This window comes from Geotrypetes seraphini, chromosome 2 (assembly GCF_902459505.1).
Source record: "Geotrypetes seraphini chromosome 2, aGeoSer1.1, whole genome shotgun sequence".
Lineage (NCBI taxonomy): Eukaryota > Metazoa > Chordata > Amphibia > Gymnophiona > Dermophiidae > Geotrypetes > Geotrypetes seraphini.
The window spans coordinates 329,293,336-329,321,045 of NC_047085.1; the positions used below are offsets into that span (position 1 = coordinate 329,293,336).

Consider the following 27,710-nt stretch of genomic DNA (forward strand, 5'->3'; position numbering starts at 1 on the left):
TTGGATGAAATTTCCTGATGTATGTGAACAAATTGTGGCTGAACTTCTGTCAAGAAATCTTTAATGGAAGATAGATTCTATATTTCGATATCTGGGACTCATTAAATATGAATAACACTTGTGGAGTTCTTGGTAGTTTCTTTATTTGACTTCTTGGGATACGTTAGGAAGCTGAATCAGCCTGAAAGAATATTCATAGAAAAACTAATCTATTCGTAACAAAGATCCAAGTGCTAGTACGTGTGATGTATACAGCAGGGATCTTGTGAAGAGGGGAATAAAGTTTGTGTTTCCATGATTTTTGGATATTCTGCTTCACTGTGAGGGGATACATGACTTTTTCCTGTTGGGCTACTGAATTATATAACCTTGGTGGTTTTTGATCAATTTTTGCAATTGAACAAAAAGTTGCCTTGTAACCACGATCCAGCCAGGAGTTAAACCTGGAATCTTCTGATTCGTAGTCAGATGTGTTATCCATTGCGCCACTGGACCATAGTGCTACAACTTGCCAATAATGTTACAGGAAAAGAGAAGGCTGTGACATAAATATACCCTTGTACCGATGTATCTCCATGGGGAATTATTAAATGCTTCCTTTTTCTTATCTGTGTTTCAGGAAGCTGGCATGGAGCTCTCTTGTGGAATTCCACCGAATAGTTGTCTAGAGCAGTGCTCTTCAACCTTTTTACACCTATGGACTGGCGGAAATAAAATAATTATTTCGTGGACCGGCAAACTACTAAGACTGAAATTTTTTTAAAAAACCATCGCCGCCCCGTCCCCGCGAGCTCGGTCCCACAAACCATCATATCCCATCCGCACAAGCCTCAAATAGTTATGATTTTATATTGAACATATTTTATTAAAGTATAAAAAGAAACTATATTCTATACAATTGTCATTTTATAAATACAAATAATACAGGGCAAAGATCAACAAAACCCCTGTCTTCCCTCCCCTTCACATATATCCCCTCTACTATCAAGAAAACTGAATAAGCCAAATTATTACAAAATGCTACACAAATATCATGTAACAGAATACCACAGTCACACATGACAGGAATGGTGTTAGGGGAGTGGAACTAGGGCAACTGCTCCCTGGTCAGAGAGAGCCCTAAGCCAGCTGGAAGCTAAAGAAGCACTGCCTGGGCTTTGCATTCCCCAGTTATGTCTAGCAAGATACATATTTCAAATCTGATATATTTGAATCACAAGATAGAAATAAAATTATTTTTTTCTACATTTTGTCGTCTCTGGTTTCTGCTTTCATTGCCTTTTCACTCTCTTCCAGCCAGTGTCTGCCCTAAGAACATAAGAATTGCCACTGCTGGGTCAGACCAGAGGTCCATCATGACCAGCTGTCCACTCACGCGTACCATGGCCCAGTACAGTGGCATGATAACCTTCTCTGTCTCTTCAGTCCAGCATCTGCCCCTTCCACTCACTGTCTGTCTTTCTCTGCCATCTCTCCTCCTGCCACCCCCCCCCCCCCAATTTGGTCTAGCATCCATCATCTTCCTTCTGTTCCCCTCATGGTCTGGCATCTCTGTCCTTCCCTCCACCCTGTGGTTCTTAGCACTCTCTCTTCTCATTTCCTCCAGTCAGATCTGATATCATTCTCTGCTCTCTCTTCCCTTTTCTTCTCTGGTCTTCCTTCTCTATTTTCTGCCTCCATCTAAATTAAATTATTTCTTACTATTTAGTCCTTTTTCCCTCTTTTCACTGTGTCTACTCACAGCTTGTCACCCCTTTCCCTCACCCCTCCATTATCTTACTATTTTCTTCCACCTTTATTATCTCCTCCTTCCATCCTGTATGTGTTCTTTCCCCACTTCCATTCAGCATCTGCTCTCCCCTCTCAACTGACATCCAACTGTTTTCTGCTCTCTCTCCCTTCTTCCCACTTCCATCATCTGTCCCCTTCTCTCTCTCATCTCCTCCATTCCATCATCTGTCCCTTTTCTCTCTATCCCCCCCAACTTCCATCATCTGCCCCCCTTCCCCTCACCTTTGCAGGTCACTTTCTTTCCCCTGAGGGTGGCTCATGTCAGAGGGGAAGCTTTGGCCGAGCAGAACCGCTTGCAAGGAACAGTTGAACTTACTTGATTGATATCGATGCCGTTGCTGTTTGAAGGAAAAAAAAAAGGGACCTGCAAAGGCGAGAGGAAGGGAAACCTCCAGGACAGCTGCTCTTTGCCCTCCTTCAGCGGCCCAAGAGTCCAGACCAACAGCGGCAGCTCTGTGTACTTTTAACTTCGGCACAGAGCTGCCCCTAAGCAGTAGTTTAGCGCGGTTTCATGAGGCAGCCTCGGGGACTTTGATAGCCGGCCCGCTTCGATGATGCGATGTGGGCCGGCCTAGCAAAGGCCCCGAGGCTGCCTTATGAAACCGCGCTAAACTATTGATTAGGGGCAGCTCTGTGCCAAAGTTAAAAGCATACAGAGCTGCCGCTGCTGGTCTGGAGGTGCGGAGACAAGGCAGGAGACAAACGCGGTGGAAGGCAGGAGTCCCGGCGAAGGCAGGAGTCCAAGCACAGTGACTGCAACAGGAAGTTGCATGTCAGCTGACGCCGGCCTTTCGTTGTGGCGGGGACCGAATCCTTCGCGGACCAGGAAGATTTTTTTTGGACCGGCACCGGTCCGCGGACCGGCGGTTGAAGAAGTGTGGTCTAGAGTATTAAGGTATAAATATTTGCTGATATTTCTGGAGCGTGTTAGGTGCAAAGAAGTCATCTTTAGGAATGCCTCAGAAGATTTTCCGTATGGGAGGAAAACATTTGGATGAAATATCCTGATGTATGTGAACAAATTGTGGCTAAACTTCTGTCATGAAATCTTTAATGTAATAGATCAGTAATATGGTATAGGAAGGTAGACTCTATATTTCGATATCTGGGACTCATTAAATATGAATAACACTGGTGGAGTTCTTGGTTGTTTCTTTATTTGACTTCTTGGGATACGTTAGGAAGCTGAATCAGCCTGAAAGAATATTCATAGAAAAATTAATCTATTCGTAACAAAGATCCTAGTGCTAGTACCTGTGATGTATACAGCAGGGATCTTGTGAGGAGGAGAATAAAGTTTGTGTTTCCATAATTTTTGGATATTCTGCTTCTCTGTGAGGGGATACATGACTTTTTCCTGTTGGGCTACTGAAGTATATAACCTTGGGGGTTTTTGATCAATTTTTACAATTGAACCAAAAGTTGTCTTGTAACCACAATCCAGCCAGGAGTTGAACCTGGAATCTTCTGATCCGTAGTCAGATGCATTATCCATTGCGCCACTGGACCATTGTGCTACAACTTTCCAATAATGTTACAGGAAAAGAGAAGGCTGTGACATAAACGTACCCTTGTACTGATGTGTCTCCATGGGGAACTGTGAAATGCTTCCTTTTTCTTATCTGTGTTTCAGGAAGCTGACATGGAGTCCTCTTGTGGAATGCCACTGAATAAGGGTTGTCTAAAGTATTAAGGTATAAATATTTGCTGATATTTCTGGAGCGTGTTAGGTGCAAAGACGTCATCTTTAGGAATGCCTCGGAAGATTTTCCGTATGGGAGAAAAACATTTGGATGAAATTTCCTGATGTATGTAAAGAAATTGTGGCTGAACTTCTGTCAAGAAATCTTTAATAGAATAGATCAGTAATATGGTATAAGCAGGAAGATTCTATATTTCGATATCTGGGACTCATTAAATATGAATAACACTGGTGGAGTTCTTGGTAGTTTCTTTATTTGACTTCTTGGGATACGTTAGGAACCTGAATCAGCCTGAAAGAATATTCATAGAAAAATTAATCTATTCGTAACAAAGATCCTAGTGCTAGTACCTGTGATGTATACAGCAGGGATCTTGTGAGGAGGAGAATAAAGTTTGTGTTTCTATGATTTTTGGATATTCTGCTTCACTGTGAGGGGATACATGACTTTTTCCTGTTGGGCTACTGAATTATATAACCTTGGTGGTTTTTGATCAATTTTTGCAATTGAACAAAAAGTTGCCTTGTAACCACGATCCAGCCAGTAGTTGAACCTGGAATCTTCCGATCCGTAGTCAGATGCGTTATCCATTGCGCCACTGGATCATTGTGCTACAACTTGCCAATAATGTTACAGGAAAAGAGAAGGCTGTGACATAAACGTACCCTTGTATCGATGTGTCTCCATGGGGAACTGTGAAATGCTTCCTTTTTCTTATCTGTGTTTCAGGAAGCTGACATGGAGTCCTCTTGTGGAATGCCACTGAATAAGGGTTGTCTAAAGTATTAAGGTATAAATATTTGCTGATATTTCTGGAGCGTGTTAGGTGCAAAGACGTCATCTTTAGGAATGCCTCGGAAGATTTTGCGTATGGGAGGAAACCTTTGGATGAAATTTCCTGATGTATGTGAACAATTTTTGCAATTGAACAAAAAGTTGCCTTGTAACCACGATCCAGCCAGGAGTTGAACCTGGAATCTTCTGATCCGTAGTCAGATGCATTATCCATTGCACCACTGGACCATTGTGCTACAACTTGCCAATAATGTTACAGGAAAAGAGAAGGCTGTGACATAAACGTACCCTTGTACCGATGTGTCTCCATGGGGAACTGTGAAATGCTTCCTTTTTCTTATCTGTGTTTCAGGAAGCTGACATGGAGTCCTCTTGTGGAATGCCACTGAATAAGGGTTGTCTAAAGTATTAAGGTATAAATATTTGCTGATATTTCTGGAGCGTGTTAGGTGCAAAGACGTCATATTTAGGAATGCCTCGGAAGATTTTCCGTATGGGAGAAAAACATTTGGATGAAATTTCCTGATGTATGTAAAGAAATTGTGGCTGAACTTCTGTCAAGAAATCTTTAATAGAATAGATCAGTAATATGGTATAAGCAGGAAGATTCTATATTTCGATATCTGGGACTCATTAAATATGAACCAACAGCGGCAGCTCTGTGTACTTTTAACTTCGGCACAGAGCTGCCCCTAAGCAGTAGTTTAGCGCGGTTTCATGAGGCAGCCTCGGGGCCTTTGATAGCCGGCCCGCTTCGATGATGTGATGTGGGCCGGCCTAGCAAAGGCCCCGAGGCTGCCCTATGAAACCGCGCTAAACTATTGATTAGGGGCAGCTTTGTGCCGAAGTTAAAAGCATACAGAGCTGCCGCTGCTGGTCTGGAGGTGCGGAGACAAGGCAGGAGACAAAAGCGGTGGAAGGCAGGAATCCCGGCGAAGGCAGGAGTCCAAGCACAGTGACTGCAACAGGAAGTTGCAAGTCAGCTGACGCTGGCCTTTCGTTGCGGCGGGGACCGAATCCTTCGCGGACCAGGAAGATTTTTTTTGGACCAGCAACCGGTCCGCGGACCGGCGGTTGAAGAAGTGTGGTCTAGAGTATTAAGGTATAAATATTTGCTGATATTTCTGGAGCGTGTTAGGTGCAAAGACGTCATCTTTAGGAATGCCTCGGAAGATTTTCTGTATGGGAGGAAAACATTTGGATGAAATATCCTGATGTATGTGAACAAATTGTGGCTAAACTTCTGTCATGAAATCTTTAATGTAATAGATCAGTAATATGGTATAGGCAGGTAGATTCTATATTTCGATATCTGGGACTCATTAAATATGAATAACACTGGTGGAGTTCTTGGTAGTTTCTTTATTTGACTTCTTGGGATACGTTAGGAAGCTGAATCAGCCTGAAAGAATATTCATAGAAAAACTAATCTATTCATAACAAAGATCCTAGTACCTGTGATGTATACAGCACGGATCTTGTGAGGAGGGGAACAAAGTTTGTGTTTCCATGATTTTTGGATATTCTGCTTCTCTGTGAGGGGATACATGACTTTTTTTCTGTTGGGCTACTGAATTATATAACCTTGGTGGTTTTTGATCAATTTTTGCAATTGAGCAAAAAGTTGCCTTGTAACCACGATCCAGCCAAGAGTTGAACCTGGAATCTTCTGATCCGTAGTCAGATGCGTTATCCATTGCGCCACTGGACCATTGTGCTACAACTTGCTAATAATGTTACAGGAAAAGAGAAGGCTGTGACATGAACGTACCCTTGTACCGATGTATCTCCATGGGGATCTGTGAAATGCTTCCTTTTTCTTATCTGTGTTTCAGGAAGTTGACATGGAACCCTCTTGTGGAATGTCACTGAATAGGGGTTACCTAGAATATTAAGATATAAATATTTGCTGATATTTTAGTAGCGTGTTAGTTGCAAGGACGTCATCTTTAGGAATGCCTCGGAAGATTTTCCGTATGGGATCTTTAATAGAATAGATCAGTAATATGGTATAAGCAGGTAGATTCTATATTTCGATATCTGGGACTCATTAAATATGAATAACATTGGTGGAGTTCTTGGTAGTTTCTTTATTTGACTTCTTGGGATACGTTAGGAAACTGAATCAGCCTGAAAGAATATTCATAGAAAAACTAATCTATTCGTAACAAAGATCCTAGTGCTAGTACCTGTGATGTATATAGCAGGGATCTTGTGAGGTGGGGAATAAAGTTTGTGTTTCCATGATTTTTGGATATTCTGCTTCACTGTGAGGGGATACATGACTTTTTCCTGTTGGGCTACTGAATTATATAACCTTGGGGGTTTTTGATCAATTTTTGCATTTGAACAAAATTGTGCCTTGCAACCACGATCCAGCCAGGAGTTGAACCTGGAATCTTCTGATCCGTAGTCAGATGCGTTATCCATTGCGCCACTGGACCATTGTAGTATAATTTGCCAATAATGTTACAGGAAAAGAGAAGGCTGTGTCATGAACGTACCCTTGTACCGATGTATCTCCATGGGGAACTATTAAATGCTTCCTTTTTCTTATCTGTGTTTCAGGAATCTGACATGGAGCCCTCTTGTGGAATGCCACTGAATAGGGGTTGTCTAGAACACAGTTCTTCAACTGCCAGTCCGCGGACCGGTGCCGGTCCACAAAAAAAATGTTGCCGGTCCGCGAAGGATTCGGGTCCCAAGCCACAGCAAAAAGTGCCGGCGTCAGCTGACGTGCAACTTCCTGTTGCCGTCGCTATGCCGACACTCCTGCCTTCCACCTCCTACTCCTGCCGCGTATGTCTCCGCACCCCCAGACAAGCAGGGGCAGCTTGGTGTGCTTTTAACTTCGGCACACAGCTGCCCCTAAGCAGTATTTTAGCCGCGGTTTCATGATGCAGCCTCGGGGCCTTTGATAGGCTGGCCCACATCGCATCATCAAAGCGGGCCGGCCTACCAAAGGCCCCGAGGCTGCCTCGTGAAACCGCGGCTAAAATAGTGCTTAGGGGCAGCTGTGTGCCGGAGTTAAAAGCACACAGAGCTGCCACTAGCCTATATAGAGGAAACATTTGTTGGAGAGGGAAGGAGGGAAGGGAGTAGGGGTGCTCCTGGACAAGGGAGGGGAAAGGGCTACTGCTGACAGGGGAGAAGGGAAAGGGAAGGGAGAGTTACTCTTGGATAAGAGGAGGAGGAAAGGGAGAAGTGGTACTCCTGGACAAGGAAGGGGAAGGGGCTGCTGCTAACAGGGGAGAAGGGGAAGGGATGAGAATTACTGTTGGATAAGGGGAGGAAGAAAGGGAGAAGGTACTGCTGGACAGGGGAGGAGGAACATTGGAAGGAAACAGCTGGCAGGGAGATTAGAGGAGGGGAAGGAGTCAGAATGGAATGGAGAGATCAGATGAGGGAAAGGGGAGAGACAGAGGAATGACAAAGTAGAAAGAGATTGATGCTGGGAAGGGGGATCAGATGAAAAATAAGGAAAGAGGGACAAAGATGCTAGATCTGGTGTAGGAGAGAGGGGCATAGAAAGAACGCAGATACCATATGGAAGGGGGAGGGGTAGAAGGCAGACAGTGGATGGAAGAGGCAGATGCTGGATTGAAGAGACAGAGGGCAAATGCTGGATGGAAGAGAGTGAAAAGAAGATGAAAGCAGAAACCAGAGACGACAAAAGGTAGAAAAAAATAATTTTATTTCTATCTTGTGATTAGAATATATCAGATTTAAAATATGTATTCTGCTAGAGCTGATGTTAGACATAACTGGGGAGTGCAAAGCCCAGGCAGTGCGTCTTTAGCTTCCAGCTGGCTTAGGGCTCTCTCTGACCAGGAGGTAGTTGCCCTAGTTCTACTCCCCTAACACCATTCCTGCCATGTGTGACTGTGGTATTCTGTTAGCATGATATTTGTGTAGCATTCTGTAATAATTTGGCATATTCAGTTTTCTTGATAGTAGAGGGGATATATGTGAAGGGGAGGGGAGACGGGGGTTTTGTTGATCCTTGCCCTGTATTATTTATATATATATATTTTTTATTATTATTTGTTTATAGAGTTTTACAATATTTCCAAGCTTATACATCTTGTACAGTAAAGTGAGATCAAACAACATATTAAAAAATCCAAAATTAACATTTACTACAAGGAAATACTAAACTAGTTAATCTCACACTAGTCCTCAATATTATTGGATCCATAATTAAGAGTAGAACATATATAATTCGAATTAATTAAATAAGAAAAAAATTCCTTATCTGGCTAAAGTGCAGGGAGCTAACTTTCCATGGACGTTCTTATGGTGTTATTCCTTTTTCTAGACGTTTCATTGAGAGAAAACTAATCAGTTGAGATGGCTCTGTAAATATATACTTCAATGATAAATATCTAACTACACATTTACATGGATATCTCAAAAAGAAAATACCCCCTATTTGAGTCACTCCAGGTTTTAGAATTAAAAATTATTTCCTTCTTTTTTGAGTCTCTCTAGAGACATCAGGGAAAATCTGAATATGCTGCCCCAGGAAGTCTTTGGATCTATTTTTAAAAAAAAGTTTTAATATCCAATCCTTGTCTGGAGCCAAAGCAACAGACAACAAGAGAGTAGCTGGAACAGCCAATTCTCTATCTGATTGTTCCAGTATTGCCGAAATGTCCAATGACCTCTCCCGGGGTTCCTCAATTTTTTCTTCTTCTTTGAATTGGGGCTTAGTAGGTAGGTAATACACTCTTGTAAGAGGAGGTAAAGAGTTTTCAGGAATTTCCAAAATTTCCATAAAATACCTTTTCACCATTTCTCTAGGAGAAGTTGACAGGATCCTTGGAAAATTTATAAATCTCAAGTTATTTATTCGACCATTATTCTCCTGCACTTCCAACTTCTTCCTGAGTAATATATTATCTTTAACCAACATATCTTGATTTTGTTTCAATAACATTAGCTCCTTATTTGTATTTTGTGTCTCTGTTTTAAATTGTGACATGTCCTGCTTTAAAACTTTTATTTCTTCCTTTTGTTCTTTTAATTCTTTATCCAAATTTTTTATTTGAGGATTTAAGGAATTCCCCAAATTCACTACCAAGTCCCATAATGCTTCGAGTGTGACTGTAGGAGGTTTTGTAGGTGAGAAAAGTTGTAATGGTGTAGTATCTAAATGTTCTGAAATTAGCTTTACCTCAGTGACGTCATGTATTCCTCCAACCTCTGTTGTCCCGGTCGCAAGTCCCGTTGTCATATTCGGCGAGCCCTCCATACTAGCCTCTGTGGACAGAGAAGAAACCACCTCCTCAGGTGGATTCTGGTCCCGTGGGGAGCTGGCAGCTTGCGGCGTCGGTTGGAGGGGTGGCGTCCTAACGTCGGGGCTAAGAGTGATATCATGCTCAGGGGAACCCACCGCACTACTCTCCGGCGGTGTCCCCAACGAGCTAGCACCCGATCCTTCTTGTTTCCTTTGTAGGCGTCGGAGAAAATCATCAATAGTGACCACTGGGGTTAAGGGTCGCCGGGAGGCTCCTCCGGTGTTCCTTCCTCGTCTTTTCGGCATTATTAGAAAAGAAAAAACTTCAACGATGTCCTCACTTCAGCCGACAAGGAATAAACATCTTAGATCCAATAATAGGGAGCAGGATCCGATCCGGGTCTATGTGCCCCGAATGAAATTGCCCACTGCCTGCTCCCGGACTCCACGTGGCTCCTAAGGTGCTCCCAAGGGGCCTTGCGTGCCCCTTAGGGCACGCCCTGCGGCCGCGCGGCTGCGGCCGCAACCGCAGCAACGGCTGCTTTTCAATGTTATCGGAGACGGACCCAGTGATGTCAGGGGTCCGTCTCTGCGAGTGCCTGTCAGCGCCGCCGACCAGGAAAAAGGAGAAAGAAAGCCGCCGCTGTTCAATCCGGGACCAGCAACGGGACACCCCACACTCTCCTCCAGTCCGGTAAACTGCTCCCAGTATGACTTCAGCAGCGGCTGCTTTTCAATGTTAACGGAGACGGACCCATTGACATCAGGGGTCCGTCTCTGCGAGTGCCTGTCAGCGCCGCCGACCAGGAAAAAGGAGAAAGAAAGCCGCCGCTGTTCAATCTGGGACCAGCAACGGGACACCCCACACTCTCCTCCAGTCCGGTAAACTGCTCCCAGTATGACTTCAGCAGCGGCTGCTTTTCAATGTTATCGGAGACGGACCCATTGACGTCAGGGGTCCGTCTCTGCGAGTGCCTGTCAGCGCCGCCGACCAGGAAAAAGGAGAAAGAAAGCCGCCACTGTTCAATCCGGGACCAGCAACAGGACACCCCACACTCTCCTCCAGTCCGGTAAACTGCTCCCAGTATGACTTCAGCAGCGGCTGCTTTTCAATGTTATCGGAGACGGACCCATTGATGTCAGGGGTCCGTCTCTGCGAGTGCCTGTCAGCGCCGCCGACCAGGAAAAAGGAGAAAGAAAGCCGCCGCTGTTCAATCCGGGACCAGCAACGGGACACCCCACACTCTCCTCCAGTCCGGTAAACTGCTCCCAGTATGACTTCAGCAGCGGCTGCTTTTCAATGTTATCGGAGACGGACCCAGTGACGTCAGGGGTCCGTCTCTGCGAGTGCCTGTCAGCACCGCCGACCAGGAAAAAGGAGAAAGAAAGCCGCCGCTGTTCAATCCAGGACCAGCAACGGGACACCCCACACTCTCCTCCAGTCCGGTAAACTGCTCCCCTGTATTATTTATATTTATAAAATGACAATTGTACAGAATATTGTTTCTTTTTATACTTTAATAAAATATGTTCAATATAAAATCATAACTATTTGAGGCTTGTGCGGATGGGATCAGATGGTTTATGGGACCGAACTCGCGGGAATGGGGCGGCAATGGGGTTTTAAAAAATTTCAGTCTTATTAGTTTGCCGGTCCACAAAATAATTATTTTATTTCCGCCGGTCCATAGGTGTAAAAAGGTTGAAGAACACTGGTCTAGAATATTAAGATATAAATATTTACTGATATTTCAGGAGCGTGTTAGTTGCAAGGACATCTTCTTTAGGAATGCCTCGGAAGATTTTCCTTATGGGAGAAAAACATTTGGATGAAATTTCCTGATGTATGTAAAGAAATTGTGGCTGAACTTCTGTCAAGAAAGCTTTAATAGAATAGATCAGTAATATGGCATAAGCAGGTAGATTCTATATTTCGATATCTGGGACTCATTAAATATGAATAACACTGGTGGAGTTCTTGGTAGTTTCTTTATTTGACTTCTTGGGATACGTTAGGAAACTGAATCAGCCTGAAAGAATATTCATAGAAAAACTAATCTATTCGTAACAAAGATCCTAGTGCTAGTATGTGTGATGTATACAGCAAGGATCTTGTGAGGAGGGGAATAAGGTTTGTGTTTCCATGATTTTTGGATATTCTGCTTCTCTGTGAGGGGATACATGACTTTTTCCTGTTGGGCTACTGAAGTATATAACCTTGGTTTTTGATCAATTTTTGCAATTGAACAAAAAGTTGCCTTGTAACCACGATCCAGCCAGGATTTGAACCTGGAATCTTCTGATTCGTAGTTAGATGCGTTATCCATTGCACCACTGTGCTACAACTTGCCAATAATGTTACAGGAAAAGAGAAGGCTGTGACATGAACGTACCCTTGTACCGATGTATCTTCATAGGGAACTGTGAAATGCTTCCTTTTTCTTATCTGTGTTTCAGGAAGCTGACATGGAGCCCTCTTGTGGAATGCCACTGAATAGGGGTTGTCTAGAGCACAGTTCTTCAACCGCTGGTCCGCGGACCGGTGCCGGTACGCAGAAAATTTCTGCCGGTCTGCTCAGGGCCGGCGAGATCCAGTCGGCAGTTAAATTTTCTGCCGACTGCGGCAGTAGCGTACTAAGGGGGGGCGGGGGGGGCGGTCCGGCCTTGCCGTTCAGTCCCCCCACCCCCGAAGGACCGCTGGCCCCCCTGGCCTCCCCGCACCATCTATGAAGCAGCCCGCAGCAGGATCGCGATGTCAGCGATCCCTGAGCTGCTTGGGCGCTGCTTCCTGCACCGCGGTCCTGCCCCTCCTCTGACGTCAGAGGAGGGGGCGGGACTGCGGCGCAGGAAGCAGCGCCGAAGCAGCGCAGGGATCGCTGACATCGCGATCCTGCTGCGGGCTGCTTCAATAGGTGGTGCGTGGAGGCCAGGGGGGCCAGCGGTCCTTCGGGGTGGGTTGGGGCATCAGGCCTTTAGGTTGGGGCGGGTGGGCAGACAGGCAGGCAGGCTTTCAAAGGGGAGGGGGTGACATGCAGGCAGGCAGGCCTTCAAGGGGGAAGGCAGGCCTTCAAGGGGGAGGGGACAGGCCTTCGGGTGTGTGTGCAGATTTTCAAGGGAGTGCAGGCCTTCAAGGGGGAGGGACAGGCCTTCAAGGGGGAGGGATAGGCCTTCAAGGGGGGGAGGCAGGCCTTCAAGGGGGGGACAGGCCTACAAGAGGGTGGGACAGGCCTACAAAGGTGTGAGACAGGCCTTCGGGGGTACAGGCCTTCAGGGGGGGTACAGGCCTTTGGTGGGGGTGCAGGCCTTCAAGAGGGGGGGACAGGCCTTCAAGGGGGGGACAGGCCTACAAGGGGGTATAGGCCTTCAATCGGGGGACAGGCCTACAAGGGGGTGGGACAGGCCTACAAGGGGGTGGGACAGGCCTTCAAGGGGGGGGACAGGCCTTCGGGGGGGGTGCAGGCCTTCAATGGGCTGCAGGCCTTCAAGGGGGGGGACAGGCCTTCAAGGGGGGGACAGGCAGGCAGGCCTTCAAGGGGTGACAGGCCTTCAAGGGGGGGACAGGCCTACATGGGGGTGGGACAGGCCTTCAAGGGGGGGACAGGCCTTTGGGGGGGACCCTGGTTTAGTACACGGAGGGAAGGGGGTTTTCAAAGAGATGTGCTTATGCCAATCTTTGAGGGGGGGAAGAAATAATTGGTCTGAAAATAGAGGAGAGGGAGAGAGATGATGGACCATGTGAATTAGGGAGGGAAGGAACAAAAAGGGAGAGAAATTGGACATAAGGGATGGTGTGAAGAAGGGATAGAGATACTGGATAGGAGGGTAATTGGGAAAAGAAAGTGAGAGATGGTGGATTCTGGGTTGGTGGGGAAGGAGGGAGAGATGCCGGATGAAAGGGTAGTTAAGAAAAGGTGGATCTGTGGAGGGAGATGAAAAAAAGGAAAGATACCAGACTTCCTGGGGAGGGAAGGGAAATGGAAAGGGAGGACAGAGTTGGCAGATGGATGGTTAGCATGCAGAAAGAAGAAAGAAGGAGACCCTGGCAAGCAAGTTATCAGAAGAAAACCAGAGCCTTGGACCAACAAGATTTGAAATATAACCAGACAACAAAAGGTAGAAAAATTAATTTTATTTTCTGTTTTGTGATTACAATATGTCAGATTTGAAATGTGTATCCTGCCAGAGCTGGTGTTGGACTACAAACGTGAGCTAGGATTTAACAGAGAGAGGAAAAGTCCTTTTTATTTCTTTATTTTATTTACACCACAGCGCCAGTGTGGTTAGGAGAAGCCAAAGGGGGTGAAAAAGTTATAAAACCCACCAGGATTTTTGAAAAAAATCACCCAACTGGGCAGGAAAATCGAATTGAAAAACCAATTCAATAGGCTGAATCGAATCGAAATTTTTTTCCTGAATCTGGCAGCATTAGTTTGCGCTACTGTCTTAGACTTTAGGACCTGGGATTGGGGAGAGATGGCATTCTCAGTACTTTATAATGCAAGTGAAACGAGGATTTGGTCAGACTTTTGAAGGGTCTGCAGAAAAAAAATATTGTATAGGCTGGGGACATGAGACAGCAGGAAATGGGAACTTTTCTTCCTTCTATTTTTGTGAATGGAAAGGCTGAGGATGTCAGAGAGCTCAGTTAAAATATGTGCTTTATAAGAAAATATAATAATGTGTTTTATAAAGTTTATAGCATAGCTGGCCTACCCAGTGAGGTGTTCTTAGTGGTGGTGGTGGCAGCGTGTCAATGTGTTGAGAGGAAGAGGTGGTCTGGGAAATTCTGCTGAGCAAACTCCGGGCCCATTTCCACCCCCCAGTTAGTCCACTCTACTCAACTGGTTCACACACTGAGTGGGTCTTTGGGTGTTGTTTTGGGATCTCTTCCAGTGGTTTATCAGTATCTCCTTCTGGTCCAAGGAAGGAAACTTTGTTATCCTTAGCATTGACCTACAGAATATGTTTGTAACAGCGCTGCTTGTGTGGCATTAGGCTATGTAGTGATCGAAAGAAAAAACCAGACCTTTGCACATTTTTGCACTATATGGTGGGTGTATGAGGAGATTCACATTTCCTGCACAGCTAAGTCCATGTGAAGTTACCTTGTGCTGTATGTGACATCTAGCAAGGTCTCTGTTTGAAAGGAAAGATCTAAACTTAAAAATGAAGTGGCCAGAAGTTATGGTAAAAGCAGATAGTGTAGCTGGTTTTAAGAAAGATTTGGACAAATTCCTGGAGGAAAAGTCCATAATCTGTTATTAAGACATGGGGGAAGTGTCTGCTTGCCCTAGATCGGTAGCATGGAATGTTGCTACTCTTTGGGTTTTGTACTGGATTGGCTACCATGAGAATGGGCTACTTTGCATGATGGACCATTGGTCTGACCCAGTTAGGCTATTCTTATATTATGTTCTCATCTGTAGGGGCCTTTGTTTTCACTTCTTATTTTAATGTATTTTTTTTTGGGAACTTATCAGTGTTTTTAATAATGGGAACAAAAATGGAAGAGAATTAATGTGTGTGGGATGAGGGGGTAACTAATTTCTTCAGCTAAATAATTCAATCTACCTCAAACAGACATAGGAGAACTCACGCACCATTCACACACCCTCCAACCAAAAACGTCAAAAGAAAAAAACTGTTCGACAATCTCCTAGCCATTCGAGCTGCAACACTCGACCCCCAACTCTACAACCTATTGACCTCGACCACAGACTACAAAACCTTCAAAAAGAAATAAAAACCCTTCTTTTCAAAAAACACATAAAACCGAACTAACACAATCAGAACTGTCCCAAGCATCACCTGCAACTACTCCATATGTACTTCTGATGTCATGACAATTCAGACATAATTTGTGTTATGTTATGTTTGGAATATAAGAAAATTTTCACTGCCTGTTTCTATTCTGACCATTTATTCAGTTTCATGGTCATTACAAAAAATATTTTTTTACATGGGGGGGGTGTCAAAAAATGATGGGCCCTGGGTGCCACATACCCTAGGTACGCCACTGGACTGCGGTTCCTCCTGACTAATGTTCCTCCCAGCCTCAGGTGATCAAGACAGGCTGCCAACGTCGGGGCTTTCCCTCTCTGAGTCTCGCCTGTTAGGAAACAGGAAGTTGAAACAAAATAGGCGGGACTCAGAGAGTGAAGGTCCCGATGTCGGCAGCCTGTCTTGACCGCCGCCCCTGCCGAGTTGCTGAAGAGGGCCGCGGGGAAGTCGCGAGTAGAATGGAGAGAGCTGCAGATACAGGTGCAGGTGGAGGGAGATGGTCAGCGTGTGCGAGCAAGATCCTGGGGAGCCTTCACAGTGGCTGTCTCCCCTCCCACCAGCTCTCCTACTTGCCAGGGCAGTGATTTACCGGCAACTTCCTGCAGGCAAGTACTGAGAGCTGCTGGAAGGGGAGGAAGCCACTGTAGGAGGCTGGGAAGATGCTGCATAAAGAGAGAGCTGTTACTGGACTTGGAGAGAATTAGAAGGAGAGATGCTGCTGGGAGGGGAGGAGGGAAAGGGATGGGAAGAGAGTTAATGTTGGATAGAGGGAAGAGGGAAGGGAGAAGAAGGAGAGATGCTGCTGGGAAGGGAGGAGGGAAAGGGATGGAAAGAGAGTTAAACATAGAAACATAGAAACATAGAAGATGACGGCAGAAAAGGGCTACAGCCCATCAAGTCTGCCCAATCTGCTTACCCACCCCCTGTCTATGCCCTAATGACCCAATTTCCTTATCTTGACCCTCGTAGGGATCCCACATGGGTATCCCATTTATTCTTAAAGTCTGGCACGCTGTCTGCCTCGATCACCTGCACTGGAAGCTTGTTCCAATGATCAACCACTCTCTCTGTGAAGAAATACTTTCTGGTGTCGCCATGAAATTTTCCGCCCCTGAGTTTGAGCGAGTGCCCTCTTGTGGCCGAGGGTCCCTTGAGAAAGAAAATATCATCTTCCACTTCGACACGTCCCGTGAGGTACTTAAATGTTTCGATCATGTCTCCCCTCTTCCTACATTTCTCAAGAGTGTAGAGCTGCAATTTGTTCAGTCTCTCTTCGTACGAGAGACCCTTGAGCCCCGAGATCATCCTGGTGGCCGTCCTTTGAACCGATTCAATTCTGCGCACATCTTTACTGTAATGTGGCCTCCAGAATTGCACACAGTACTCCAGATGAGGTCTCACCATGGCCCTGTACAACGGCATTATGACTTCAGGCTTTCGGCTGACGAAACTTCTATTGATACAACCCAATATCTGCCTTGCCTTAGATGAAGCCTTCTCCACTTAATGTTAATGTTGGATGTTGGATAGAGGGAGGAGGGAAGGGAGAAGGGAAAAAAAGGAAGGAGGGAAGGGAGAAAGAAAAAAGGAAGGAAACAGCTGGCAGGGAGATTACAGGAGGGGAAGAGGGTCAGGGTGGAATGGAGAGATCAGATGAGGGAAAGGGGAGAGAGAGGAATGAGAAAGTAGAGAGACATTGATGCTGGAAAGGGGGTCAGCAGAGAAATGAGAGAGGGATAAAGATGCTAGATCTAGGAGAGGTGTAGGAGAGATAAAAATGAAGAAGGCAGTGAAGCTGGAATGAATGATGTAAAAAGGAGAGAGGAGGAACAGGCTGGATGGACAGGGAAGAGGGGCATAGAAAGAAGTCAGATACACATGGAAGGGGGAGAGGGCAGACATTGGATGGAACGGGCAGATGCTGGAAGGAAAAGAGTGAAAAGAAGATGAAAGCAGAAACCAGAGACAACAAAAGGTAGAAAAAAATAATTTTATTTCTATTTTGTCATTAGAATATATCAGATTTGAAATATATATCCTGCTAGAGACATAACTGGGGACTGCAGTATTCTGTTAGCATGATATTTCTATGTAGCATTCTATAATAACTTGGCTTGTTCAGTTTTCTTGATAGTAGAGGGGATATATGTGAAGGGGAGGGGAGACAGGGGTTTTGTTGGTCCGTGCTCTGTATATTTGTATTTATAAAATCACAATTGTTCAGAATATTGTTTCTTTTTATACTTTAATAAAATACGTTCAATATAAAATCATAATTGCGGCTTGTGCAGATGGGATCAGATGGTTTGCGTGGACCGAGCACGCAGAGATGGGGCGTAAACTGAGTTTTTAAATTTTAGTCCTAGTAGTTTGCCGGTCCACAAAATAATTCTTTTATTTCTGCCGGTCCACGGGTGTAAAAAGGTTGAAGAACACTGGTCTAGAGTATTAAGGTATAAATATTTGCTGATATTTATGGAGCGTGTTAGGTGCAAAGACGTCATCTTTAGGAATGCCTCGGAAGATTTTCCGTATGGGAGGAAAACATTTGGATGAAATTTCCTGATGTATGTGAACAAATTGTGGCTGGACTTCTGTCAAGAAATCTTTAATGGAATAGATCAGTAATATGGTATAAGATTCCTCAATAGAACTCTCTCATACCAAGCTGGCAGATGGTCAAACTGCCTGACCACCCTCATCTCATCTGCCCCATCTTACTCATCCTTCAGGAAATCTCTCAAATCTTTCCTCTACGACAAAGTTCTTGAACCCCCCTCATCACCAAATAATCAAACACTTCCATCCTGTAATTGATACTGGTTGTCTTCTTGACATTCATCACCCTGCATTGGTTTTGAACACTGCTTTATTCTTTATAAGCCTCTCGCACTGCCTCTCCACTATTTATATCTCTGCTGTATATGTACAGTCTCTTGCATGTCAAATCTACATTGTTCTTCGCTGTATAAACACCTTTTACTAAATATGTACAGTCCTCATTGTATCTTCGCTGTAAATGTACAGTCTCTTACACTGTAAACCGCTCTGAACTGTTTGTTGTACTGCGGTATATAAAATAAAGTTATTATTATTATTATAAGCAGGTAGATTCTATATTTCGAGGAAATATAGAGGGAGGAAAACATTTGGATGAAATTTGCTGATGTATGTGAACAAATTGTGGCAGAACTTCTGTCATGAAATCTTTAATGGAATAGATCAGTAATATGGTATAGGCAGGTAGATTCTATATTTTGATATCTGGGACTCATTAAATATGAATAACACTGGTGGAATTCTTGGTTGTTTCTTTATTTGACTTCTTGGGATACGTTAGGAAGCTGAATCAGCCTGAAAGAATATTCATAGAAAAACTAATCTATTCATAACAAAGATCCTAGTGCTAGTATGTGTGATGTATACAGCAGGGATCTTGTGAGGAAGGGAATAAAGTTTGTGTTTCCATGATTTTTGGATATTCTGCTTCTCTGTGAGGGGATACATGACTTTTTCCTGTTGGGCTACTGAATTATATAACCTTGATGGGTTTTGATCAATTTTTGCAATTGAACAAAAGGGTGCATTAGGACTACGATCCAGCCAGGAGTTGAACCTGGAATCTTCTGATCTGTAGTCAGATGCGTTATCTATTGCGCCACTGGACCATTGCGCTACAACTTGCCAATAATGTTACAGGAAAAGAGAAGGCTGTGACATGAACGTACCCTTGTACCGATGTATCTCCATGGGGAACTGTGAAATGCTTCCTTTTTCTTATCTGTGTTTCAGGAAGCTGGCATGGAGCCCTCTTGTGGAATGCCACTGAATAGGGGTTGTCTAGAGTATTAAGGTATAAATAGTTGCTGAGCGTGTTAGGTTCAAGGACGTCATCTTAAGGAATGCATCGGGAGATTTTCCGTATGGGAGGAAAACATTTGGATGAAATTTCCTGATGTATGTGAACAAATTGTGGCTGAACTTCTGTCAAGAAATCTGTAACGGAATAGATCAGTAATGTGGTATAAGCAGGTAGATTCTATATTTCTATATGTGGGACTCATTAAATATGAATAACACTGGTGGAGTTCTTGGTAGTTTCTTTATTTGACTTCTTGGGATACGTTAGGAAGCTGAATCAGCCTGAAAGAATATTCATAGAAAAACTAATCTATTCGTAACAAAGGTTCTAGTGCTAATATGTGTGATGTATACAGCAGGGAATTTGTGAAGAGGGGAATAAAGTTTGTATTTCCATGATTTTTGGATATTCTGTTTCTCTGTGAGGGGATACATGACTTTTTCCTGTTGGGCTACTGAATTATATAACCTTGATGGTTTTTGATCAATTTTTGCAATTGAACAAAAGGGTGCCTTGTAACCACGATCCAACCAGGAGTTGAACCTGAAATTTTCTGATCCGTAATCAGATGCGTTATCCAATGCGCTACAACTTGCCAATAATGTTATAAGAAAAAAGAAGGCTGACATGAACGTACCCTTGTACCGCTGTATCTCCTAGGGCAGTGGTTCCCAATCCTGTCCTGGAGGAACACCAGGCCAATTGGGTTTTCAGGCTAGCCCTAATGAATATGCATGAAGCAAATTTGCATGCCTATCACTTCCATCATATGCAAATCTCTCTCATGCATATTCATTAGGGCTAGCCTGAAAACCCGATTGGCCTGGTGTTCCTCCAGGACAGGGTTGGGAATCACTGTCCTAGGGGAACTATGAAATGCTTCCTTTTTCTTATCTGTGTTTCAGGAAGCTGGCATGGAGCCCTCTTTTGGAATGCCACTGAATAGAGGTTGTCTAGAGTATTAAGGTATAAATATTTGCTGATATTTCTGGAGCGTGTTAGGTACAAGAGCGTTCGACAGTAGAGTGGGGTTTTCTGTTACAAACGCTTGAATATTATGGATTTGGTCCCAATATGAGACAATGGATATCTGCTCTTTATTCAGCTCCAACTTCTAGAATTAAAATAAATGGAGGATATCCATAAGCATTTTCTTTATATAGGGGTACATGTCAAGAGTGTCCTCTATCTCCAATATTATTTGCATTAGTAATGGAACCCCTGGCTACAACTATTAGATGTCATCCAGGCATTAGAGAGGTTTGTAAAAGGAGCCCTTAATTTATATTAGTTCACACAAACACTCCATCTATCTTCTTTTGGTCTGGCCCCTCTGTCAAATTTAAGAACCCATTGTGGGCCATGAGTCAAAAAGTTTGCCCACCCCTGTTCTACAACCTTTCCATACCTAGCAGCAAAATGGTGGAATCCTTTACCAGCACAATTAAGGAACACCCCCTTCTACCAAAACTTTCATAAAGGCATAAAAATCTATTTGGAAAATACCTTACTCCCCCCTACAAACAACAGGCTATAACCACCGGAAACAAAAAAAAATACAAATTACCTCTCCTACCTCAATAGATGATCAAGCTCCCTACAAACCGGGAAAGATGTACCCCTACCAGAATCCATAATATCAAGACTATAACACTATATATAGCTAATATGACCATACGTACCGTTTTGAACGGGACTGTCCCATTTTTAGATCGCCTGTCCCATTGTCCCCAAACACAGCTTCGGGATGCCATAATATCCTGCTTTCAGAAAGAGCGTCCCAAAGTTGTGCCGAAAATGTCGATCATGGATCCCAGGATTTCTCCCTGCTTCCCCAATGCCAACGCAGCAAAAGATCAGGTGAATGCAGCGTCTGTACAAGCCTTTCACCCCCCCCATCAATTCTGATGTTGGAGAGGAAGTTCTGGGCAAGCCAATCACTGCCTGTCTGGCTTGGAACTTCCTCTCTGATGTCATAATTGATGTCAGGGAGAAGGCCTGTGCAGTCGTTGCACGCACCTGGCCTGCGGCTGTGTAGGCAGCGGTGGTGTAGAGAAATCGGCGTCGGCGTGGAGAGAGAAAGAAAGACAGAAAGAAAGGGGGCAGGGAGAGAGAAAGAAAGAAAGAAATAAAGGGGGCAGGGAGAGAGAAAGAAAGACAGAAAGAAAGAAATGAAAGAAAGAAAGGATGCACAGTCAGAAGGAAGTGCAACCAGAGACTCATGAAATCACCAGGCAACAAAGGTAGGAAAAATAATTTTATTTTCAATTTAGTGATCAAAATGTATCACTTTTGAGAATTTATATCTGCTGTATATATTTTGCACTATATTTAATGTGACCTGAGATTGTTCTGTGACTTAAGTAGGCCTGAGGAGAGCCAGCTTATTTACCTGGCCAGATAGATTTGATGAAATGAGCAAACAAAAAATTCAGCCATTACATTTTCTCACATTGCACCAGGATTCACTAGTTAGAAAAACCTGTTGATAGCTAGGGCCTAATCCAAGAGCAGGTGAGAATGTGGTATTAGTGGCTATACATAAATATATGAATAAGCCAGAATATCATAATCAGAGAGAGAAAAACAAAAAATGGGAATCTAGCATATTGATTTGACACACGTGCTATGTGCTTGAAGGTATAGGAAAGCAGACTGGGACATTAGTGTGATTGATAAGCACCATAGCAAATTTACCCCAGATGGCAAAGCTTAAGGTTTATAAGGTTTCTTTGTTCTGAAGAGTGTCCAGCCTGGACTAGGCTGGTCCTCAGGGAAATTATAGGCAGACAGGAGTTGGCCTCTGACCTGGTTGCCTCACATTCCAAGGGGCCCTGATTTTGCAGTGAGAAAGACAAATAGAATCCACATGTGTATCATCGTATGTATAGATCCAGAATTAAGTTTTAGTAAGTCAGTAAGTCATTAAAACTACACAATAGGAATTTACTTATGTAGCTATAGGTAACAAGTGTAGATTAGAATACATTTTACTTTGATTTCATATATTTGAAATCTGAAGAAATTCTGAGAAGACTACATCTGGGATTTAACCTCTGACCTTTAGCAACTTTTTCTACTCTGTGAAACTCTGATGGGAGGGGGGGTTAATCGCTCCTTCTCTCTCTAGTTTTAGTTAGACAAAGGGACATGAATTTCTCAGCACAGAGATAGTACCAGGAAGGGATTTAAAAGCTGTATGTGAACATTAGTTTGATGAGTACATTACAATATCTGTCTATGTATTTCTTCTTTATAAAATATGTAAGCTTAATATGAGAATGTAACTTTTTAGGTATAAGAATGTAATTTTTAGGAATGCTTTTGTGACACGCCTATATGAAGGTATAGAAACAAGCCTTATATGGAAGCAAATAATTTGGACCAATTAAATTGTAGCGAAGAAATGTCATCATTTAGGATATATATGGATGTGTAACTGGTAAAACATTGGAATTTGTTACTAGCAAGGCCAGCTTTTGGCTTCTGTAATAATTCTCATGTTGCAACTAACCTTATGATTAATCATATCTGATAATGAATAAATAATAATATTCTTTTGGATAAACATTTGCATCATTTCATTATTCTTGTGCATTTTTACAAACCTAGAGTAAAGCTAGCAGCTTAATGCTTACGAGTGCACTTGTGTTCAATTACCCTGCTCAGACTATATGTCCTGTTTTGAACAGGAGGGGTGGGGGTGGGGGGGAGAGAGAAGATCCAGGGGAGGGGCTAGGGAGGAGGGGTCCTGTCCAATTTTGAGGAAAAAAAATAAATGGTCACGTTAGATATAGCCAATCTTCTCTCCAAACTATATGCCATAATCATACGCCTACATGAACACAAACCAATTTATCTGTGCCATGAACCCTAATGAAATAATGTAATCCCTGGATATGGCCAGGATCTTCTAAATTGTAAATCGCATTGAACTCTTTCTGGGGCATATTAGCGATCTATAAACACTAATGTACTGTAATGTAATGTAATCTCACTTAGAGGTCACTGTCTTTATTAAGAGCAGAAGACTTTGTAAGTGCCCTTTTTCATTTCCATGGGCCAAAGGCTTAATTTCTGTAACTATCCACTTTTTAAGAAATTGGAACTACATTATATAAGAGATTTGTACAATGCTGAAAATATTGTTTCAATTTTAAATGGTCAAGCTTTGTAATTTCCAAGAAATCTCCAAGGTATCACTGGTTAGTTAGGCAGTGTGAGAGCTCTTGCCTCTTAACTTTTTGTTCTCAGTGAACTTTCCCTCTGTGAGCAGTTCTCTTATAACTTTGTCTATTCTCATTATCCTGCCTCACTCAGGACTTGTAGAACCATCTTTCTCCCATGTCTCTTCAGATTGTAAACCACTTTGAATTTAATGGTACTAGTGTGATATAAGTATGATTGTCATTGTCATTGTCATTTTGCAGTTTTATGGAACCTATCTTCTTCTGTACCTCAGTTACATTTGAAAATTGTATCAGTGTAGGTCAAATACTGCAAGATCATTTAGAACTCATGACCCGTCTTTTACTGTGCATGCTGATTATGTCTGCATCTTGGTCTCACTCTTTAGTTTTTGCAATCAAGAGCATGTTCATTTCTTCTTTTACCTTGAGGGCTCTTCAACACAACACAAAAGTATTATCAAAGACCAAAGGGAACAAGTGCTGAGGAACTAAATTTACCCAGATGACTAGACAAATGAATTTGGAATGCCGAGAGCAATGTGAAATTCATGTAAGGAGATGTGAAGCAGAAAGCTGCAAGTCACTCGAGGATCTCTGTGACATTTTAAAACAGATGAGCCACAGTGAAGCATTTCACAAATGTCAGCAAAAATCCAGCTATTAACGTGACTGTGTATGTGGAGACTATATGCAAGACATAATGACCAAGAAAAATTGGGAGTTCTCTCAGGATGGAATCGGAAAACTAATAACTGTGATTAGTGAAGCAAATGCAAAAGTTTTTGTGTATCTCATTTTTCAGCTGGAAAGTCTGTATGCTGACAGCTATCTTGCAAATGTGGAAATATAATAGAATATACCAACTGTTTTTCTTACAGCAAAATATACTTTTAATACTTATCTTGATTAGTTAAAACTCATATGTGTAAATATGTATGATTTCCCCCTCCCCCCGCTGTTAACCTTCAACCACGTTGGGGGATACATTTTCAAAGGTATAATTGGGATCTATTTACCTAAAGGGCAGTTCCATAAAGTAACTGCTCACATTTAAGTGCCCTTTACATGCATAAATATTTAGAATACTAGCACGTGCATGTGTGCACATATCTACATATATGCATGCAGGGTGTTTAAGTGCTATATGCAAATAAGAACATAAGAACATAAGAAGTTGCCTCCGCTGAGGCAGACCATAGGTCCATCCTGCCCAGCGGTCCGCTCCCGCGGCGGCCATCAGGCCCATTGCCTGAGTAATGGTCTATACCTATCTATACCCCTCAATCCCTTTTTCTTCTAGGAATCTATCCAAACCTTCTTTGAAAACCATTTAATGTTTTCTTGTCTACAACAGCCTCTGGAAGCGCGTTCCATGTATCAACCACCCTCTGAGTGAAAAAGAACTTCCTAGCGTTTGTTCTAAACCTGTCCCCTTTCAATTTCTCCGAGTGCCCCCTTGTACTTGTGGTGCCCCTTAATTTGAAAAATCTGTCCCTGTCTACTTTTTCTATGCCCTTCAGGATCTTGAAGGTTTCTATCATGTCTCCTCTAAGTCTCCGCTTTTCCAGGGAGAAAAGTCCCAACTGCTTCAATCTGTCGGTATATGGGAGATTTTCCATTCCCTTTATCAGTTTAGTTGCTCTTCTTTGTACTCCCTCAAGTACCGCCATGTCTTTCTTGAGGTACGGTGACCAGTACTGGACACAGTACTCCAGATGCGGCCGCACCATTGCACGATACAGCGGCATGATGACTTCCTTCGTCCTGGTCGTAATACCCTTCTTAATGATACCCAACATTCTGTTTGCTTTCCTTGAGGCCGTGGCGCATTGCGTCTACCATCACTCCCATGACTCTCTCCAGGTTACTGACCCCTAGTGGTGTTCCCCCCATTTTGTATGTGAACATCGGGTTCTTTTTTCCCACGTGCATGACCTTGCATTTCCCTATGTTGAAGCTCATTTGCCATTTTCCGGCCCACTTTTCCAGCTGCGTTAGATCCTTTTGGAGATCTTCGCAGTCTTCCCTGGTTTGAGCCCTGCTGTATAGTTTGGTGTCATCTGCAAATTTAATGACTTCACACTTGGTTCCCGCCTCTAGGTCGTTTATGTAGATATTGAACAGGAGCGGTCCCAGCACCAACCCCTGCGGAACTCCGCTCGTGACCCCTTTCCAGTCTGAGTAGTGGCCCTTTACGCCAACCCTCTGCTTCCTGTTTGCCAGCCAGTTTTTGATCCATCGGTGGACCTCCCCTTGTACCCCGTGGTTCCATATCTTTTTAAGCAGTCTCTCGTGTGGTACCTTGTCGAAGGCTTTTTGGAAGTCAAGGTAAATGATGTCTATAGATTCCCCTTTATCCACCTGGCTGTTCACCCCCTCAAAGAAGTACAATACTCACTTTATTTACAGAGTGGGTATTTGCAGGCTCATACACTTGGGTAAAGCATGAGTAGGATATAGGTAGGGCTCTCACTTATGTAGGTACCTTGTAGAAGTCTGTTTTATGGCTGGTGTAACTGAAGGAGCGTAAATATTAGGAGCACCAATAAAACTAGTATTCTATGATGGAATCATGACACCTAGATTCTGTTCTAGAATAGCCTCTTACCACATGGCCTTGGGGTGCCTCAATTACAGAATTACCTCCTTAATACACAGATGTATTTACCAAGCCACATTAAAACAGTACTGGTAGCAGAGATGGTAGTGGGCACAAACAGGTACCATGCTACAAGGGCCCTCAAGCCTATCTGAGGCTGAAGAAGATACAGCCTACTGAAGGTCTTTTTGGGCCCACTCTCAAGTTTCTGGCCTGGGCCACAGTGTGATTTACATCAAATCTGTCTGGAAGTACCATTTTACCATGGGTTATAACTTCCATGGCCTTACTGAACAGTTTGTAGGGGATATGTGCACTGTGTCAAGAATATGCTTATATTATTTACATCATGGTGTTTTCAAGAGGGTAGGAAGTATATTGCTACCTCACAAGCAGGCATGTCTGGATCCAATGTTCTGTGGGTTTTCAAGGATTTTATGGGTGATATTTTGAAAAAACAAACAGTTAAACTCATTTGTTTAAAAAGGCTTTGGGGAGAAACTAGTGGTCTTTGTAAAAAAAAAAAAAAATGGCGACTTTAAACAAATACTTACTGATACTGAGGATTCTATATTTAAAATGTTATAGAAGCTGGTGTAACAACAAAAAAAACCCCAAACCAATCCCTATTCACTTTTCCTGGCACAGGCAAACTAAGACGAGTAAACCAACTGGTCCACATCAATTCCTATATGATTTTTCAAAACTAGGCCCACTACAAATACCTGTGGTAAACAGAGCTTGCAACTCTTTCAAACACCATAGTAGCAAGATCAAGGAAAGAAAATTGAAAAAAAATAGAATGCTCTAGTACACCCACCCCAACTAAATATGGCAATTTCAAGGGATATTACCTAAACACCCGTTCAGTAAGAAACAAAGCTCAAATACTACACGATTGGCTGGCACAAACGAATCCCGATCTCCTATTCCTGACTGAAACATGATCCAATTATGAAAGAAATGTTACCCCAGGATTACAAAATAATACCAACTGGAAAAAAGGGGGTGGTATTGCCATAATATTAAAAGAATCCTTTGACTATAGCAAAATAGACTCAAAAACCACAAAAGACCTGGAAATAGAAATAGACGGCAGATAAGGGCCATGGCCCATCTAGTCTGCCCACCCTAATGTCCCTCCCCTACCTTTGCCCTGTGAATAGATCCCATGTGCCAATCCCATTTGGCCTTAAAATCAGGCACCGCTGCTGGCCTCAATCACCTGTAGTGGAAGACTATTCCAGCGATCAACCACTCTTTCAGTGAAAAAGAATTTCCTGGTGTCACCTCGTAGTTTCCCGCCCCTGATTTTCCACGGATGCCCTCTTGTTGTCGTGGGACCCTTAAAAAAGAAGATATCTTCCTCCGCCTCGATGCGGCCCTTAAGATACTTGAACGTCTCGATCATATTAACTTGTAAGGTTACCAACATCCAGCTGGAAGAGGCATTAACCGTGAGACTATTTTACATCCCCCCCCCCAACAAATGGACTAGTACTAGAGAAGAGTTATTCGAACATCTCATCATTAACACCCTAAAAGGAACATATAACCTACTACTGGGCGACATGAATGTTCACCTAGAGCAAGTGGAAAAACCATACGTGATAGAAATTGCCACTTTCTTAACAACTCTCGGTTTCTCAATACCAAAACCAGAGAAAACATACGATAAAGGCCACCAACTAGACATAGTTACCTTTTCGAAAAAAAAAATCCCTGACCCAAAGATCCAACATAGCATAGG

At 43.4% G+C, this 27,710-nt stretch overlaps 7 non-coding genes across 7 annotated transcripts; all 7 read right to left on the reverse strand.

Moving 5' to 3' along the window:
• Positions 1–422: 422 nt before the first annotated feature.
• Positions 423–495, reverse strand: TRNAR-ACG. Its single transcript has one exon. It is a non-coding gene; the product is annotated as a tRNA-Arg (tRNA).
• A 2,732-nt stretch (positions 496–3,227) lies between these two features.
• TRNAR-ACG lies at positions 3,228–3,300 on the reverse strand. Its single transcript has one exon. It is a non-coding gene; the product is annotated as a tRNA-Arg (tRNA).
• A 726-nt stretch (positions 3,301–4,026) lies between these two features.
• TRNAR-ACG lies at positions 4,027–4,099 on the reverse strand. Its single transcript has one exon. It is a non-coding gene; the product is annotated as a tRNA-Arg (tRNA).
• Positions 4,100–4,444: 345 nt separating this feature from the next.
• On the reverse strand, positions 4,445–4,517 carry TRNAR-ACG. The gene has a single exon. It is a non-coding gene; the product is annotated as a tRNA-Arg (tRNA).
• A 1,410-nt stretch (positions 4,518–5,927) lies between these two features.
• On the reverse strand, positions 5,928–6,000 carry TRNAR-ACG. Its single transcript has one exon. It is a non-coding gene; the product is annotated as a tRNA-Arg (tRNA).
• Positions 6,001–6,660: 660 nt separating this feature from the next.
• On the reverse strand, positions 6,661–6,733 carry TRNAR-ACG. Its single transcript has one exon. It is a non-coding gene; the product is annotated as a tRNA-Arg (tRNA).
• Positions 6,734–18,904: 12,171 nt separating this feature from the next.
• On the reverse strand, positions 18,905–18,977 carry TRNAC-ACA. The gene has a single exon. It is a non-coding gene; the product is annotated as a tRNA-Cys (tRNA).
• Between the last annotated feature and the right edge of the window lie 8,733 nt (positions 18,978–27,710).